The sequence below is a fragment of the Takifugu flavidus genome, chromosome 17 (genome assembly GCF_003711565.1).
Source record: "Takifugu flavidus isolate HTHZ2018 chromosome 17, ASM371156v2, whole genome shotgun sequence".
In the NCBI taxonomy this organism is placed as follows: domain Eukaryota; kingdom Metazoa; phylum Chordata; class Actinopteri; order Tetraodontiformes; family Tetraodontidae; genus Takifugu; species Takifugu flavidus.
The window spans coordinates 2327441-2341392 of NC_079536.1; the positions used below are offsets into that span (position 1 = coordinate 2327441).

Genomic DNA, 13952 nt, shown 5'->3' on the forward strand with positions numbered 1-13952 from the left:
TGTGAGGGGGATGGCGGGGGGTGCTCCTCTTGGCCACACCTCCTGACAGGCACAAAAGGAGGCAGTCATTTCACCCCGGCACTGGCTTTTAGTTCAGTTCAGGGTAGATTTTTCAAAGTTTGCCGTTTGTTTTTAAAGCTTTGAAATGGTCTTGCAATGCTGTGGAATAACGTCACACTGAATGCTCGCTGCTCAGTTATGCAATGTTTTCAAGTCCGACCCATTCTTCAATTGCTGAAACATTTTCTTGCAGAAACTCTTGTTTTTTTCCAATTTGACTTGTTTTTTCTTCCATCCAGGCACCACTTGCATTTTACTCTGAAACACAAATGCTTTTTACAAAATACTCCAAATCAAGAATGCTTCCTGGAGGTGCAGATCTGTGGCCACTTGCTGTTTTATTTGGCCCAAAAAAATAAAATGAAAAAGAGAGAAATACACAATAAAATCTGAGGTCAACAAAAGCTATTTTGGAAATTGAAACTGCTTTTATTTAATTATTTCTCTCAGTGTCAGCTGGAATGATCCTAAAAGTGGAACATGGATATTTTAATCAAGGAAAGACAACTTACCTATTTCATTATTTTCTCTACAACAGATCACAGCAGATGAAGATGGATAGATCACTGTCGTCATACTAAAATATGCAACAAATGATGAGCTTTGGGCTCCTGTATACACAAACCCTAATAGTTACCCAGTGTGGGATCCTATCGTCCCACCCGTGCACTGCTGGATCTGCTCATCATCCCACTTTCACCACGTTATGTGATTAATGAGTCACTGAGTCTGGGGTTGTTTACCATATGTCAACTGGGCTGGTGTTTATTCTCGGAGCAGCTCAGACGCTTCTCACCAGGACCTAAAAAACACTCCATGGAGTCCAAATGTCACCGTCTGCAGCAAGAGCTCATCTGCAGTACGTCTCCCAGGCAGTTCCAAATTTTCTGGGGTTTATTAGAAAAGCATACCACTCCCACATGCAAGGAACCAAATGAATAAAATCAACCATGGATATTGGAAGGATAAAGGTCTATGTGTCTTCCATTTTTTTTCTTCTCCTAATTGCACCCAATGTCTTGCCCGTAATGGCCTCTCTCCACTACACAGGGAGCAGTCACACGTTAATGAATGCTGCCATTTGCATGCCCAAGCAGCTTCTAAGGGTCTATCAAAGCAAATTGCCTTATCTGGAATGAACGAGACCCCAACAATGACTGGGTTTTGTAAATGAGCCATTATCCATCTAAGGCATAATCACATCGTGGCCGTCAGCATGCTGCATGGCCTTACTGAACAATTTAGATACGTACCTCCATCTAATTGATAATTTCAGGATACCTTCACAGGTCGGTTGATGGACACACTCCTGAGTGATTAGCACAGAAAAGGGCTGGATGTTTTTGATGTTCTGGGACAAGTGGCAGAGAGCATCGAGGCTTGGTCAAAATGGGACCAGCCTGTACTGCTGCAGTCGAATTAGCTTTCTAAAGTGCAAATGTGCAAAGCACGAAGCAGGTGTCCTCCGAATAAATAGCAGCTTTCATTAAATGCATCCCTTTCTCATAGCAACTGGGATGTTTTGGGCGTTTTTTTTTTTTTTTCAGTTTAAGGCTTGTATTTTATGTTTGTGTTATTATCCCAAATTGCCCTATGAAGTGCCCCCAATCTGCATAAATCAATTTTAACACCAGAGCCTCTTCTGCTGTAGGGCTACTAAATTGCTCACACTATTGTTACATTGGTAAATTTAGACAAATAGATGCCAACTGCACATTTATTGTCTTTTGAGGACATGATCATGCGGTCTGAGAAGATCATGAGGATTGTTAGAATACTACTCAAAGGTTTTGGCCCATTCTGGACTTCCGTGTGTTATTTTAGGTTGAACCTTGTTTTTTTTTCTCAGTAGAAGCTCATCAAAACATTAATAAACGTAAAACCCCAGCAGGATTCCTAATGAGGAGAGGATTCTATTCTAATTTGTAATGTAGCTGAGGTGAAATGTAAGGTTCACTTTGGATCTATTTCTATTTACATTTCTGTTTAAAGGCACCATTTCTGTCAACAGTGACCCAGTATGGTAAGGTGTATCAGCAAATAACTCCCGTTGAATTGCAAAGTCGCATCTCATGGTTTGGGAATGTAGGGGACATTATTGCTTCAGGCGTGTAGCTTCAAAGGTCCAGATTGGAGGATTTCGTGATATCTAGCACTGAAAATACAAACCCTAAGGGTTCCACACGAGTCCTCAACTCCTTTTGTATTCAAGCGTCAGAGAAGTCTCAAATTTTCATATAATTATCATTATTTTTAAACGAAGAGCATTGATTAGAATGCCGATGATACCCAGAGTCTAACAAGCACTAAAATTGGTCTCAACGGCTAAATGAGGAGCTCATCAAAAAAGAAAGAAACTGCAGGGTTATCGCTTCACCGCTGACAACGGCTGACACGTTCTGCAATGGTTCCTCGTTCCCGGGTTTTAGAGGCCGTGTTTTTCTGCCTTTTGTGAATAAGGGGAATGCTGCTTGGTGGAATTGTAGTGCTGCATCAGGAAAGGAAGCAGGCTGACAGGGCATCATCGGTGAAAGTGTGGAGGCATAGGTGCAGCGGCAGCTTGGTGTGTTAGCACTGCAGTGAATGAACAAATGACTCACATTATCAGGTAGGTGTCAAGTGAGGCACCACAGCAGATGGGGAGGCGCCTGACTGTGCGCTATTGATGCTATGATAATCAGTATTGCTATCAAACAGCTAGTGTGTTTATACATGTCACCACTAATTGGATGTTCCCCACTTCTGTTGTTGGTATTGTCTGTCTGCCAGTGCTGGGAATTGCAAATAGCAAAAACACACTGCAAACAGTGTGATTTTCAGTGTTTGTGCCATGGTATTAGCATAGTGGACAAATAGTTTAAAAGGGAATCTCCTGCCGAATGTCAAATATCGAGTTAGATTTGCAGTTGGTGAGTCAGTTTAAATTTTTCAAGTTACTCAAACTTGGATTTAGTTAGGGGAGTAGTTTGACAGTGACTGGTGTGTTTTCCTTCCTTGGGTAGCCCATTTTCTCATATTGCTGAAGATCTGATATACCAGCAGCCATTCTCACCTATGTCCTATAGAGCATAGAAACACAACCTCCTCCCTTCTGTATACATTAAATCTGTGTGCCCCAGTGTCTAATTGTCAAATTTGTGAGCATACAGCCCTTAGGCTGAAACCGCTTTAAGGTAATTCAGTCGTCGATTTAATTTCTTGGGCTGAAATGTCAACCAAATGAAAACACACAACTCTAGTGCCAGAACATCTGCGTTCATTGTGCAGATATGGTGTAAAACGCTGTGACAAGCGCAAACGAGACCCACACCTGATGTAAGAGACGGCAAATGGATATGAGCAGCCGACGACGGAGATTACAGGTCAGAATGCAGAAACCAAGCAGGCAATTAAAAACACAAGTATGTGAGGCGTGCAGCCTGACATCTGCGGGGAAATGAAGTGAAGGATAGAGCACGTGCACGCTCCTTTGTGTTGTAAACAAAGGATAATGCCCTGGTTGGGCTTCACCTGCATTTAATGTCTGTGCAGGCAGCCAGATATGCTAATGTGACACGTATTTGAGGGGCGCAAACAATTGCTCAGCCAAGCTCTTCTCCCTTAGGGAAAGAGTGCTGCAGAGTAAAATTCGACCTCTTACTTTTTTTTTCTTTTGCAAACATTTCTGCAGCCAGGGCACAGTGTGCATGCCAAAGAAGCCAGGAAGTACATAGAAAAAATGGGATTAGTGCAGTGGACTCTGTTACTGATTTCCATATGTTTCTGACAGCAAGATACCAGCTAGCTAAAGCTGGGGATAAAGAGAGCCGCTGTGTTGCACTGCAGTGCAGCTTACATAAGATTAAGGTGCACTCATTGCAAATAATTACCGCCCACAGCCTTTTTGATGGATTCTTCAGGGTTTTTTGTCACTGCATTTGTCTTGCACAAGTGCCACTTGGTGTACTGACAAGAGAAAATTGCATTTATAGTTGGAAACTTTCATGCTTAGGTTGCAGTAGAGCAAAATCCTGGCCCTGTTGGAAAAGTACCATCCCCATGGCTTCATTTTTTTTTATGCAAATCCTTTTTTATATCACACCTACCTCTAAATAACCTCTTCTAAACTGCCGATGAGGATCTGTAGTTTTGGCATGAAATTCCTTTATGAAAGTGTTTCTTCTTTCACATCTAAGACTTCCAGGGATTTGGGAGTTTTAGAGGAACTGGGCCGTAGATGTGATGTGTGTCTTTTCCAAAAAGACTATTAACCCAGAATGAAAGGTAGCCTCGAACTACTTGCTTGATTAGATCAACGCAATTTTGTAATCGCAAGAGTCTGAGCTTTTAATATGGGAAAAACGTTCTGCATGTTGGTTTAACACGCTGAAAATCGTGAGATGGAACTCAACCGGGCCTCAGAAGACTGATAAATCTTTTGAAAACTTATTTAAATTTCGCTCTGCGGGGCCATAAAAGCATGTACTGCAGATTATTGCGGCGTGTGGTCTGACTGTTGATCGTAAATTTCCAAGGTTGCTGGTGGGATTCACACGTGTATCTGACGCTACAAGGTCGAGGTCACGCTAGGAATTACGCTCTGCCCCTAAAGCTGATGTTACGGCTGCTTCGGAGCCTTGCTGCTTTAAATGCCGAACATAAGTTTAACCACGCATCCTAGTCCGAGTCCAATAAAATGGTTCCTAAATGTACAATTGCATTTTATGGAACACACACCCATATGCAATTGTTCTCTTACATCACAGTGAAAAAAACATAGAGTTCCCACAGTAGCTTTGATGGTCATGAGAGAGAGCGCACCACTATCAGTTTTATTTTTGCGTCACCAGAACATGTCAAGGGAAGTGTATGCTAGCCAGGTCAAAACCGCCATATAGCAGGCCATCTATTCCATTTGCTCCGGTAGGGGTTGTGAAGTCATCAAAGCATATAATCAGTCGTCAAAAATCCATGCTGGCCATAATAGGCTTTACCGGCTGGTTGATTGAATCTGAATGTGCCATAATGACTGTAGTTGGAAAGCCTTTCACAGCACTTAATCACTTTGGATAATTAAGATTACGATCTTGTATTGTACAGAAATTTCAAAGCTTACGGCTGAGCCAACAGGTTTGCAGGCATCAGCAGAAGGAAGCAAATACTTAAAATGGTGTGTATTAATATCGGAGACATAATGAGGAGCTGGACAAGGTAAAGAAGCACTGAGTTGATGATGTTACAGCCATGAGCTGAAACATGGTAGAATCACCATTTAAAATAAGACAATCAGAGTTGCATAACCTGGAAAACCATATGCCACTATGTATCGTGTTTACATAGGCAAAAGACGTGTTGTGAACTCAATTGTCTCAGAGTCGTCGTCAGATGCTGATGTTTTACTGTTACTGTGCTGTCGGATCAATCTAGTCGGATTTCAAAGCTAGACAACTGTGGCCACGTGCGAAGGACCTACTCTGTTGCTGATTGGACACTGCAGAAAAGACCACCACTCATAGCCTTCCTTTCAATGTGACTCATCTCATTCCCTTTACCTGTTGGGGTCCAGGGTTCCGGGTCGTGTCTGCTTGCTTCTTCCTGCAGGGAGCGTGGAGGAGCTGATAATTTGCTACAGCTGGTGCTGCAGGCAGGCTCACCTGTTGGCCTACTTCAGGCCATCTATTTGAGGACAGGGCACCTGTCTACCAGCGTGGGAGAGTTATTGTATCCGAATGTTAAAGCTGACTCCTGTTTCCTCATTACTGGTTGTTTGCAACTCGTTTGAGACTCTTCTCCCTGCTCATTTGAGGTCTCCACACCATCCTGTTGGACTGGAAAATGCGCAGGACTTGACTTCCATGTTGTCTCCTCACTGGAGCTCTATCTGCGCCCCGGAAGACTGGACGAGTGCTTTCCTGTGGTCCAGGAGGACTTGCTCTTTTAATAAAGACTTGCTTTTTGGACATTTCCCACTGTGTTTTGCCTGCTTTCGGGTCCTCGAAAAACCCAAATTTAACATTACCATTGTCAAAGTTTCTCTTAAAAGCTCATTTTAATCAGATATCAATTAGGTCAAATGGCAGAAAAACATATCTGGAATCATGATGCATTCCCTGAATAAAGGATCCAAATAATATAGATATGAAAATTAAAACCAGAGAGTTCCACTGAGAATGATCATATCTTTATCACCTTCATTTATCCCGGAAAATGCCAAACAATTTGCTTCATAATACTACTTGTAAAGTTCGCCTCATACTTCCTACTCTTGGGAACAGATCTTAAAATATACAGTTTGATCATAATGTGAGCGTAGAATTTCTTATTTGGGGCAGCTTGAACACATTTAACACAGTTTGGCCAAATGTTCAGACCAGATTCGAGAAATATTTGTTGTGGTTTGAATCTGTAAGTTAGATTGTTCTGAACGTGAGTCAAAGCCCTGTTTGTACTGAGCACCTCCATGGGGATCGGAGAAGTTTTGAGAGAGAAACCTTAACCTTGGTGCTCCGAGGTCAGTCCGACCCAGGCTGATTGCTTGGTCCTGTAGAGCTATTCTACAGTGGTCTTTCCAATAAAAAGCTCAAATTAAATGCCCATTCAGGTGGTCACAATTGCATCCTTACATGTTATCAGCTGCCTGATGTGATGAGTGACCCTGTGGTCATCAGTCTGGCCCCACAGTCCATCGATCCTGCCATCATTACACAGGGAAGAGAAGGAGCGCCTTCTGCTCCTGAGGTTGCATTTGCTGTCAGTGCATCTCTCAGAGGAGAACACTAATGAGCAATAAAGTCATGGCTTTTACACAAAACCACACACAAATACTCACAACATTGACTACCGGGGGCCAGTGATCATATTATGAGACACCAGAGAGAAGAAAAGCTTTGTTGTCAGTGGGTAATGAAGCTGTGGCAAGGAGCAAGTTGAGATGGAGCGAAGCTAATCCTACAGTTCATGCCACATCTGGGCTCCAGATACATCTCATTTTCCTTGAATCAGATAATCAAAGGTAAGCAAACGTCAACGCCACAATTATCAGCGGTGGGAGAGGTAATGAGATCGGCTACAAATGATCACATGCGCTATTCCAATTTGTTTCCATGTCACATTCCAGCGTATACAAGCTGGCGAAACTCTTTAAGAAGACACTACGCCTTAAATTTCTCCGTAGCCTTGCTTTTAATTACAATGTCAAAAGCAATGGTGGAGATCAGTGCTGACCACGCAAAGCTGACAGCCAAAATATCGTCTTAGTTCAGCCACACAATTAAAAGCTTTCAACAGAGTAGCAGAATATCAGGAGACCCAGACTAAGACCATATACCTCGACAAGTTCACTATTTTGTTTTTTTTTGTCGATTTTGCTTTTATATTCTTGTTAATCATAAGCATCACATAACAAAGTTCCTTTGTCTCAAAAAACAAACAAACCAGTTAGAGTAAATCTGTTATTATAGCTTTATAAAAGCCAAAAGGCCTCAGTGCGATTATATGTTATAAAATCATGTTAAACAAACCGAGACTGTAACAAAAATTTATCTGAAAAGAAACTAAACGGCATGCTTTTTTCTTTGGAATGCTCTTACTTATCTCTAAAGTTTAGAAGCAGCAACATCTCTCGACTGCATATAAATGATGCTCCGTTACCAGCGACCACTGTCAGTATTTCACTGATGGCAGTTTTAAGTTTGCGCTCTTCACTGTTCACCAAAAGCCCAGTAAAAACAGGGGATGGACACATGGGACTGTTGTCATTCCCACCTCACAAAAATATTCCGGCGCAAATGAGGTGTCATCTCACATGGTGCCGGTATTAACGAGAGTCGGAGTGCAGCGCACATCTGCAAAACCACCTCCTATAATAATCTGCTAATTAAAAAATGGCATGCGCAATTACAGCTGGAAATTCATGATCCAATAAAGTCGGAGCATTAAGGACGGTATCAACTTCCCCTAAAGTAGAAGGGCAAAGGACAAATATATTATCCGCAGCAAAGTAATTATCATGATGAGCAAAGGGCAGCATTTTAATACAGCAGAGATGGTGGTGCATTAATGTAAGGAGTCATCAATTTAAGACCGCACAGGAACTAGCAGGAGCTGGAATCTTTCAGCTGATGTTCACCATTTAAATCCACATTGGTTGTTTACTGAAGAATCCTGGTGTCCAGATAAGGGTTGACTTTCCTCTGAGCGTGTTTATCCCTCTGCCTCCTTCTATGATGGGCTGATGAATTCTTCTCTTCTTTGCTTTAGCTGAGCTGGGCCCGGTACCCATCTACAGAGTCTTTCCTTCCTGTTAAAATGATCCTCTTTTCTCTGCTTTTCTCACCTGAGGTGAATGTCTACGAACATAAGAAAAACTGTGATATTTGGACGTTTTTAATGTTTTTATCCTTTGATGTTGGAGAAAACAAAAAAACAAACAAACAAAAAGTTTCAAAGCCATGACGGCGTGAAAGCACAGAGCGCATAAAATATCAGGCAAAACAATCCTCTGCACCTGAATCTACAAGAAAAAACGTTTCAATTGATATGAAGATTGAATGGATCACTGAAGAGGGGGGCAGGACTCAGGGGGTTGAAGTAAAATGAGGGAATTCATTGTTTCCCGCTCCAGAATAAACCAAAGCAGTTTACAAAGTGTTTCTATTTGTCCAAAGACAAACTATTCCTCCCGAATAGATGCCGTGCATCAGGTGTCTGATCTAGTGCAAATTGCTTCGTTTTGAGGGTGTATTTCCCCCCTGGTTTGCGCGCCTTTGCCCAGTCCGCCACGCCGTCTGTAAAGTCAGATTGGCTGTGGCACCACTTTAAAATGCAATGAAGAAATTTGCACTCTGCTCAGCTCTGCAACCCCCCGTGTCATCCCTTGAGAGTTGAAATCATGTTCACAATAAGGTGTGTGTGTGTGTGAGGGGGGGGTTGACAACAACAACATCAGAGATCTGAATCCAGAATGCTTTAACAAACTGAGGTAATTCCTTTATTTTTACACTACCAAATGCATTACATAAATAGAATTTTGCAAGATTTTGAGTTATCAACAAGTTAGCTTGTATGAGTCTCACTGATTCTCCTTCCCGCCTGGTGCAGATGGCAGAAAATCTAAATTAATCCCTCTTCTCGTCGTTTTGAGCACGGCTCATCTGCATCTCTACCGATCCCCACTTAGCAACGAGTGGATTTGCTTTACTGTAATTCATTTGTCTGCTCGCTGAACATTTTAGGTGCTGTGGTTGCGGAGCAGTTAGCCGCACCTCCTGCCCTCTCTAATGGGTTTAATCATATCAAGGCAATTATGAAAGCAATTGTGCAAACAGGACCATTTGGAAATGTTTACAATAAATGCTAATTTAAATGTAATCACATCTTATCCTGAAGACATTCACACCTACACGTCTTTGCCCTTAGAGATTTCCTCCACTAGCATATGAGTCTGTACTTGCATTAAATGAAATACTTGCAATCACTTAAAATGGCCTGATGACTTTGTCTGCTGTCCGAAGGCAAGTTCCATATGCTCCCAAAAGCAACATTTTTGCAAGGAGGCTAATTTCACAGCAGGATTGTTTGTGGACAGCGGAGCTCATGTAAGTTTATGAGGTTTGTTCTCTGAAGAGATGAGAGAAAAGTGCTGAGAGTCAAACTGAGTAAATGAGAAACTGCAATGAAAGACTAAGAGTAAAAATCTGAAGCAATAGTGTCTTCGGAGGCTGGCGGTTGCTCGCTGCGCATGCTAATCTGCCTACTGTTCGAGAACAGACACGGCTGTTGATGAAGGGGAGTTTAAAGGGTTAAACCGTGTCAGGGTGCCAGGGATATCAGTGTTTTTCTCCTGAGGAAAATCCTCAGTCAAGAGAAGTCCTCTCACTCTGAGGAGCTCAGGAAGAGTTCAGACAGTCAGACATGACTGTGGAACTCCTGTTGATGTCAATTAATGTTGTGTTAATTGATCTGCCATTGACACCATCATTCCCATCATACTTGGAGCAGAGTTGTGCTCCTTCTCACAGTGGTCGCATTCCATTTGATCTCGATCTTCATCTCGCATTAACTTATGTTGCCAGTGAACCTGAAAGGTGGGGGGTATCTCAGGCAGACCATTCTGAATCACATTTAAGCTCAACCCCTTTTTTGTAAAAAAAAAAAAAAAAAAAGAAGAAAGAAAAGAAAATTAAGTTAAATGGTGGCTATAATACTATTTACCGGAGGAGAGCCAGCTGCTTTAGGTTCTTGGCAACAACAGCATTTATTTACACATTCACAATGTTTAAGTGCGCTTGACAAAGAGCCACTACTTATAGTAATTACTGGGATGTGGCCGTGACAGGTTCTTTTTGACATAAGTTGAAACTACCAGCCTTGGTGTGTACTAAAATCAAAGATCTTATCTTGGTTGTTATATCATCAGGTTTTCAGCAAATTTGATTAATTCAGTCGACATAATACCCCCTCATTGAATTTGTTTCACTCTTTTTATTCCATCACTCTGGGCTTTAATGAAATTCTGACAGGGACAGCACAGAGCCAAGGATGTGAGGATTCCCATCTCATTGGATGAGGCACAGATCTCAGGTAATACCCGTCAGATCATTTTCCTGATGGCAGCTTACTCTGGCAGGTGCAAGAAGAGAGAATTCCGCCATCTCCCAGCTTTCAGCTGTTTGTGATAACAACAATCTGATTTGGAGTTTGAGGGAAGAACTGAGACTTTCCTTTTGTGTTTTTGCAAGGAAACATGCAGCCCGAGGCCTTGCTATCGACTAAAACCAACCTTGGTAAGTCAAACATAAGTCATGTCATTCCTTATTTGTGACAAACTGCTGTTCGGCATCAGGCCTTTAAAATAGCATGTTGATACCTCTCATTCCCACAGCGCTCCTGGTGGACTGTGTGGGCAGAATATTTCAAATAACTGCACCTAATATGGTCAAAGTAGTTCTTGACTACATTACTGTCTCCTACTTTCTCATCTTCCTCTCAGTCGCCTAGTCGGAGCAGGGAAGCTGGCTGAGTTTGAAAGCATCAGCTCATTGAAGATAATGGGAAACTCATGGGAGTCCTGTCACAGCTGTGAGACAATTTCTGCAATTCATGCGTCAACCTTTAGTGAGGAGGTACATCTGCTTTTTTATCTTTTTCTGCTGGGCTCTAAGGCAGAACTAATGGAAAGGAGACACATATACAGCAGTGGGCCACCGACCTTGTGATAAATCAGGGGACAACTGCACAGGAGGTGCTAGTACTTGGTGCGTTTTTTTAATTTTTTTAAGAGTCACAGATTCGTTAGGATAAAATAAGCCCATGCAGGAAATCTGCAAATAGAAGTTCCACCGCAACAATTAAAAAATGTCACATTTCTGCAAACACATTTGCAAATGATTAAACACTGGAGACTGAAATAGTTCTTTAGTCACGCAGAAGCATAACATTTATAACCACAGTGATGTAAAGTGATGGTACAACTGCTCTGGGTAGTTATAATCAGAGATCAACATAGATGAAAGGCTGGCTTTCAGAGTATTCTCTGAAAGCGTATTCTTCTTCCCTGTTTTCCTGTTCTTCTTGACTGCTTTATCCATTTCAAGGTCAAAGGAAGCCAGCAGGACCCTATGTGAGTATATGGAGGGTTGCTCAACGGTACCTCGGCAGACCTCTGAAGGGGTCCTGGCACCTCCCTCTACTAGCCAAATGCCTCACAAGCTCTGTCTGCACCGAGGCTTGAAGCAGCTTGAAGCACTACGAATGGATGGATGGATGATGGATGGATGGATGGATGATGGATGATCCTAATGACTGTTTATCAGTGAAATGTGTTGTATGTGCTATTGTTAATTGCCTAATAAGTTTCAGTCTAAAGAATCCTGTTTCTTATCTCATTTATCTCAATGGGAGCCCCTAAACAAGAGGAGATAAGCCAGAAGATCACAAGCAGTGCTGAGAGTGACAGCTACATTTGAAGATGCCTGTGTAGATTTGTGGTTAATTCCCTGGTGGGTGTGTGAGAAGCAGTGAATACATTTAAACTTTGCAGACTGGATGATGCAAGTGAAAGAACTGTCTTCGACCCATCAGTTAAAACGAAACGAGTTAAGTGGTCAATAAAACCATCCTTCAACATCTGTTTGGGTTGAGTCAGACAATTTCTAATTAGGGGAGGCAGGCGGGGGTTTGTCTTTGCTGAAGCACTAAACTGATGACTGACTAATCATGGGGATTCTCAGCTCCTGCAGAGATTGAACCCGCAACCTTTTGCTTAGGAGATAGTCTCTGCGAACAGGAAGGCACCCTGCGGTGAGGAGTAAAGAAGAGCTCACTGCCTCATTCACTTTCAACAATCTTTGTTGCCATTCCCATCACTCACTCCCATGACTACCCCGAGCGTACTCGGAAAACCCGCTCCACATTCTTCCTGTTGCCCCCACTGTTAATTTAATTGGTGTTTTAGCTCCAAGTGCGGTTTGGTCGGGGTTGGGCTGAAGATTCAAATCCGCAGTTAACCTACAACAGTCTCCTGTGGATGTAACAGCTCCTGTCGTTGCCCAGACATGAAAGAGCTCCAGAAATCTCTGCCAGCAAGGTCAGGGAAACGTTCCAGCCGTCCTCCTCTCTTTTAACTCGGCAGCACCAGGTGGGAGCTGAATAACAACTGATGCTTTTTCTGTGCTTTCACTAGCATGAAAAAGAGTGGTAATTGTTTACTCTGTGCGCACACAGTCGGATAGCTAGGAGGGCTTATCCTTATTATGAGCGAGTGCTGCAGCAGAGACAAAGACGGGAGAGGCCTGTTTGCCCTAGCTCCCCAGAGGGGGCTCCGTTCAACGGCAGCCTGATGGATGCTCGTGCTTTTGTTCTAAGGGTTTTGCACAAGCTAAGAGCGATACTTTTCTACTGTTCTGCATTTATGAGGCCCAAACTTTCTCTCCCTTCCCCTCGTTTCCCTTATTTTTTCTTCCTCCGCTGTTTCTTCAAAGAATCATACCTGGCAGACTATCTCCCGCTGAGAGATTTGGACTTGTGGGGCATTTTGATGTCATCTGAGGACGTAATAACTAAACTGGAAAAAGTTTCTGGGGTTGGGGTCTGTTCTCTTTGCAGAAACGAATGTGTTATCAGAGTTTACAAAGAAATGCACAAGATTTACAATCACGCCACATTGTGGCGATTATGGACAGAAACAGGTTTATAGCGTTTGACATGAAATCAATGTGCCACTATATCGGAATTGAATTCAAAAAGGTTCTCCCACTCTTCAGAACAGTGCTCCCTCTCTCTCTCTCTGTCTGTCTTGTGCTCGGATGGAGAACAGCAGGAGACGAGTCACTGGTGTTGTATTGGAAATCTATAAATTCTCCACCTGTCTGCGCCCCCATCTACGCTTCACAAGTGAAACATCATTGTGATCAAACGCCTTTGGGTCACTATAGAGCACGTTGGTTATCAGCACGGCAATTCAAGCAGTGGCACTGATAAAAGTTGCCCCACCCGGTCGTAAATGGGAACGCCAGCAGCAGAGCCACACGGGACAAATTATGATTTATATAAAACGCAGTCGGTTCAGGTAATTAAGGATGCTTGCATTGATCAATAGCATCATCTTGTAAAACTGGAAGCTACGGCCTTTTGTAATTAAAGGACCTGACTGGGGGCCGATAAATTGTTTTTTTTCTTTAAAAGAAGAGGAATGCGGCTGATAATGTGTGACAGATGAGGATAAGGATATCACGCTGACTGTGCCATGGACAGTGGAATCGATAAACAGCGAAGACTTGAGATAAGATTTCACCAAATGTGTTATTACAAGGACAGAATAATAGGCTGCCCTGTCGGGATCAATGGCTGTTTAGGCAGTCCAATACCTTGCCGTTGACATTTATAAATGATTTCAGCTCTTTGGTTTTTTTTAT

At 42.6% G+C, this 13952-nt stretch overlaps 1 long non-coding RNA gene across 1 annotated transcript; it reads left to right on the forward strand.

Annotated features, from left to right (window-relative positions):
• Window positions 1-10416: 10416 nt before the first annotated feature.
• On the forward strand, window positions 10417-12167 carry LOC130514129 (uncharacterized). Its single transcript, XR_008946927.1, has 3 exons — window positions 10417-10823; window positions 11030-11118; window positions 11202-12167. It is a non-coding gene; the product is annotated as an uncharacterized LOC130514129 (long non-coding RNA).
• Window positions 12168-13952: the final 1785 nt, after the last annotated feature.